The sequence below is a fragment of the Halyomorpha halys genome, unplaced genomic scaffold (assembly GCF_000696795.3).
Source record: "Halyomorpha halys isolate HHAL.00 unplaced genomic scaffold, Hhal_1.1 Scaffold957.1, whole genome shotgun sequence".
In the NCBI taxonomy this organism is placed as follows: domain Eukaryota; kingdom Metazoa; phylum Arthropoda; class Insecta; order Hemiptera; family Pentatomidae; genus Halyomorpha; species Halyomorpha halys.
Genome location: NW_027105530.1, coordinates 63035 through 68884, shown reverse-complemented (window position 1 = coordinate 68884; position 5850 = coordinate 63035). Strand labels below are relative to the sequence as shown.

The 5850-nt window shown below is 30.0% G+C and overlaps 1 long non-coding RNA gene across 1 annotated transcript in view; it reads right to left on the bottom strand.

Annotated features, from left to right (window-relative positions):
* Positions 1-1168: 1168 nt before the first annotated feature.
* Positions 1169-5850, bottom strand: part of LOC106687398 (uncharacterized) — a 14758-nt gene continuing 10076 nt past the window's right edge. Inside the window, exons 2-3 of the long non-coding RNA XR_010844620.1 lie at positions 1982-2065; positions 1169-1634 (exon numbers count right to left, since the gene is read on the bottom strand). This is a non-coding gene — a long non-coding RNA (uncharacterized lncRNA). The remainder of the gene's footprint in view (positions 1635-1981; positions 2066-5850) is intronic.

Sequence of the window (5850 nt, the reverse complement as noted above, 5' to 3'; positions counted from 1 at the left end):
GAGTAGAGGTTTACGACGGAGAATAAAGGTGATATTGGATTTTAATAAATTGTTACTCTTACTTTGATCAAACACCATATTATTGTAAAAATGTCTCGTTTAAAATTAAAAAGTCATTTTATTATTATCTAAAATTAATATCGTATATCTTTACAATAAAATTAATTTTTAAAAACAGGCTTATGTTGTACTTATGTTTTAAGTAAAAGTATATTTTACTTTGCAAAATATGAATATTTTATAAGCTTAATCCAGAAAAACAAATTTGTAGTGCATCATCATTTTTTTTTAATTCAACAAGCTCTCTTTAAAAAAATAGGTGAAAGCCAGATGTTTCGGGCATTAGGTAATTACACCTGCTTACACCGAAGGTGAAGAAAAACGGGATTACCTGATAAGCAGTTATTTTCCAGTAGCCGCTATTCCTGTTTAAACTGTTTCAGTTCAACTGTTCCAGTACATCCCATAACGGCGTTCCTGTTATAAATTATGTTTTTGACAAGTTATAATTTGTGAATATATGCGGGTAACGACTGTTTGTGATGTCGCTGTTAATTAAACAGCTTTCAATAACGGTTAATGAAAAGAACTGTTACAACAAAAACATATTGTTAATTTATAACACATCTTTACGTTTTCAATTTAATTATAAAGATAAGCCCTAAAGTTCCTTAAAAAACCTGCTTATATAATTTGCATTTAAATAAACTAACTCATTGAATGCAGGAAAAAACAGGGGAAAATGAATATATATGAGGAGATGGTCGAAGGTTAGTGAACACAAATAACTAAAAACTTAATAGCGCCAAGTTTCGGCCTGAATTTCAAGCCTTCATCAGGGCTAAGAACAAAAACAAAATAACAGCCATAATGATTAAATGTAATTACAGAAAAAATAAAAAAGAAGATAGCAGATAATATAGGTACATAAGTAATATTGAAGAAAATGCATGGTGTAATATTATTATAAAAACATTGAAACTTTATATAATAATATACAGAGAAAAAATAAGAATAAATTAAGAAAATAATATGGATATGAGATTCAATAAAATAAATACATTTTATTTACAAAATTGGAAATTATTAAAAATTGAATACTGTTTTATATTGAAGAAATATAAAAAAAAAAATACTGTTTTTCTTTATAATAAAATAAATACATGTAAATTTGTTGTAAAGTAACAATGGTATGATACAGGCATGTTGAGAAACTACACATTGGTAGCACTCTAAAAACATTTTTTCAATATAAGGTCTCGAGGCCATATTCTTTTCAGACGCCACGGAGGATTGTCAGGAATGAAATAGCGAGCAAGGTTAGAAAGGATTTGAGTAGTTAGTTTATAATGGAAGGATTTATATCTGGTTCGGGCTAGATCAGTTACATATGGAACATTTAGGTCTTTATATATGATATTATTTGTGATAAAGTAAAGGAGCATTAAGGATTTTAGGAAGGATTTCGTATTGTTAGGATTGGAAAGGAGAGGAATTCGAAGGTTTAGTGGAGCCCCAAAGTTCAACTCCGTATGTCCAGATTGGCCTTATTACAGTGATGTAGATCAGTCTTTTGTAATGAAGCTTAGAAACATTGGCACTATTTCGGCCAGAATTTCAGACCTTCATCAGATCTAAAAATAAAAATAAAATAACAGCTAATGATTAAAGGGAATTATGAAAAAAGAAAGAATATAACAGATAATATAGGTACATAAGTAATATTGAAGAAAATGCTTGGTATAATATTATTATGATATTGAAACTGTATATAATAATTGAGATTCAACAAAATAAATACATGTAGGAAATTGGAAATTATTAAAAATTAAAGTAATAGAAAGAGTATATACTGTTTTTCTTTATAATTTTTATATTACTTAATATATACTATGTATTGATTTAGTTTATTCTCGTATCTATAATATGTTCTTAATTTTAGTATGCTATGCATGTTCTTCAATACTATTTTTATACCTACATTATTTGTTATCTTCTTATGTTCCCAGTTTGTCTGTAATTCCACTTAATCGTAATGGTTGTTATCTTGTTTTTGTTCTTATCCCTGAAGAAAATAAATGGTGTAATATTATATAAGAATATTAAAACTGTATATAATAATATACTGAGAAAATAGTAATGTTAAAATTAAGAATTAAACCTTCGAATTCCTCTCGTATCCAATCTTTACAATCCAAAATCCTTCGTAAATTCCTCAATGCTCCTTATTTTGTTTCTAATAAAACCATCCATAAAGACCTAAATGTTCCTTATGTAACCGATCTAGCCCGAACCCGATATTTTTCCTTCCATAATAAACTCCCTAACCACCCAACCCACTAGATTCTAACCTTGCTTCCTCTTCCATTCCTGGCAATCCTCCGAGGCGCCTGAAAAGAAGATGGCCTCGTGACCTTATATTGTAAACTGTTTTTAGAGTTCTACTACTGGGTAGTTTCTCTACATCCTGTATCATATCATTATGTCATTATGATCAAATTTACTTGTTGTATTTTTTATACAGTTGTAAATATCAATAAATAAATTAAAAAACAAAACAAAAATTAAGAATAAAAAAAAGAAAAGGATATAGATATGAGAATGAGCTAAATAAGTACTTTAAATATATATTTTTTCAATTTCTTGAGACTGGTATTTATTTATTAAATAAATCAAGTTGTATCCTTGGTATCCTGCACTGATGAAACAAAACAATTGTTGGGGGATAGAATATATCAACACAGAAATAAGGAGAAGGATCCCAATAAAACAGCACTAGTGCAGCATGCAGCTAAAAATCAAAACAATTTTAATTTTGATAACACAATGATTTTACAAAAAGAAGACAATATGTTCAATAGAAAAATACTTGAGTAAATTTATATATCAGAGAATTTAAATTATACAGTTAATTTTAAAACAGATACAAGTAATTTAAACCAACATAATGTAGAGATTTTAAGTAAAATAAATTTATAAAAAATATGGAAAAAATGTTTGTTACTATTTTTTTTTTAAATTTATTTATTGATATTTACAACTGTATAAAAAATACAACAAGTAAATTTGATCATAATGACATAATAATATGATACAGGATGTAGAGAAATTACCCAGTAGTAGAACTCTAAAAACAGTTTACAGTATAAGGTCGCGAGGCCATCTTCTTTTCAAGCGCCTCGGAGGATTGCCAGGAATGGAAGAGGAAGCAAGGTTAGAAACTAGTGGGTTTGGGTGGTTAGGGAGTTTATTATGGAAGGAATAATATCGGGTTCGGGCTAGATCGGTTACATAAGGAACATTTAGGTCTTTATGGATGGTTTTATTAGTAACAAAATAAGGAGCATTGAGGATTTTACGAAGGATTTTGGATTGTAAAGATTGGATACGAGAGGAATTCGAAGGTTTAGTGGAGCCCCAAAGCTCAACTACGTATGTCCAGATGGGCCTTATTATTGTCATGTAGATCAGTCTTTTGTAATGAGTTGTTAGTTTAGACCGTTTGTCGAGTAAGTGCTGTAATATTGTTACTATTTACGATTAATTTTAATAATTGGAATAAATAAAAATTGAGACCTAAATACAATTTGAATAAAAATAATTACAAGCACACTGAGTGTATAGGAGGTTATAAATAGTTTGTTTATATGATAGTGATAGTGTTAAGTTGATCTAAAATTAAAAGTTTTGAAAAAATAGGTAACTAAACATGAGCTTAAGTAAGCTTATTAATAATTAATATGATTCTTTATCAATTGACTTTTTCAAAGGGTGATTTAGACTTATAACCTGGGCAGAATAGCCTGCAAAATATTTTTAAATTTCTGAATTTATATTTGAAGGTATGTTATTATTAATAATAATGTTGTTATTATAATTTTTACAAATGAATGTGTAATAAGCTGTTAAATGTTTAGATTATCCTTGAGGATGGCCGATTTGGCCGAAACGTTGGACTATTGATATAATAAACAGTGTTGAGACTAAACAAAGATACCATTTGATTTATTTAATTACTAAATAAGTACATATTTTTTTACATGTAAAGCACTGAATTTTATATTATCTACGATGGTCTTTTATGGATTGTTAGCCATCTACTCAGGATCTCAAGACTACACGTAAATGTGGATAATTATGCCATGAGATATGGCACAATCTTAGATAGCCTTTAGAAATAACATTTAGTTATAACAACGTATTCCTTTCAGTACCGTCGAGCGGAAGTTTTGACACGGCCATGGGAACGAAGAGTTCTTGGCATACTTTTCTCTCTATAAATATAGCATTTATATTATTCTTCCGCTTTTCAGTTCACCCGATGTTATATAATCGAGGTAGCTTTGAAATAAGCAATAGTATGATTCATTAATCTATTCACACGTTCCCACCATTAACATATAAACGATAACCGAAAATGTTTCAATAAAATAAAAATTTCGATGAGTCACTGTAAAGAAAAATAATTAAGAAATAGTTTCAACCTTGAATTAATTAATTATATTTATTAATAAACATGATTGGATAAATTGAATCATTCAGAACACATCCACCAATCACAACAGCCCTGATTAAGACCAGTAGAGTGGGTTCACCAATAATAAATAGCTTTTTTTTAATTATTTATTTATTGTTATTTACAACTGTATGACATATAAACAAGTAAATTTGCTGTAGGTGAGATAGTGACATGATACAAACATGTAGAGAATCTATCCATTGATAGAACTCCAATAACATTTCTAGAAGAGAAGATCCCGAGGCCATCTTCTTTTCAGACGCCTAGGAGGATTATTAGGTAAAGAAGGAGAAGCCAGGTAAGAAACAAGTGGATTTGGATGGTTGGGAAGTTTTCCATGGAAGGAATGGTATCTGGTTTTGGTCAAATCGACAACATATGGCACATTGAGGTCATAATGGATGACTTGATTTGTGACAAAGTAAGGAGCGTTAAAGATTTTACGAAGAATTTTGGACTGTAAGAAGGAATCTGCTACCTTGGACTACATTTGGGTAAATGAATAACTTGGAATTCTCACACAAGACTGAAAAGACAAGAAACTGCTCGGCGACTTCGACTATTGCAACACTTACTAGACAAACGGCCTAAGCTTCCAATTCATTACAAAAGACTGATCTACATGACTTTAATATGGCCAATCTGGGTGTACGGAGTTGAGCTTTTGGGGATCCACTAAGCCTTCGAATTCTTCTCGTATCCAACACTAACAATACGAAAATCCTCAATGCTCCTTACTTCGTCACAAATCAAGACCTAAATGTTCCATATGTAACCGATCTAACCCGAACCAGATACCATTCCTTCCATTATAAACTACCAAACCACTCAAACCCTGTTTCTAACCTCTTTCATTCCTGACAATCCTCCGAGGCGCCTGAAAAGAATATGGCCTCGAGGCCTTATATTGTAAAAATGTTTTTAGAGTGCTACCAATCTGTAGTTTCTCAACATGCCTGTATCATACCATTCTGATCTTACATCAATTTTTTTAAAATTATTTATTTAATGTAATTTACAACTGTACAAAATAATACAATAGATAAATATGTAGTATGTTTCATATACACTTGAAAATCTTGGGAAGGAACCACCCATTGGTGGTACTTCAAACATTATTTAAATTAGAAGGTCCCGTGGCCATCTTTTCAGACGTCTCGGAGGATTATTAGGGATTGTTAAGGATGAATGATTCAGAACTAATAGGTTAGGATGGTTAAGGAGTTTTCATCAAATTTACTTGTTATATTTTATGTACAGTTGTACTGTGTGCATTATTTTATTGTTAGAACAATGAATTTAATAATGTGTACACTTTATTCACCAAAATA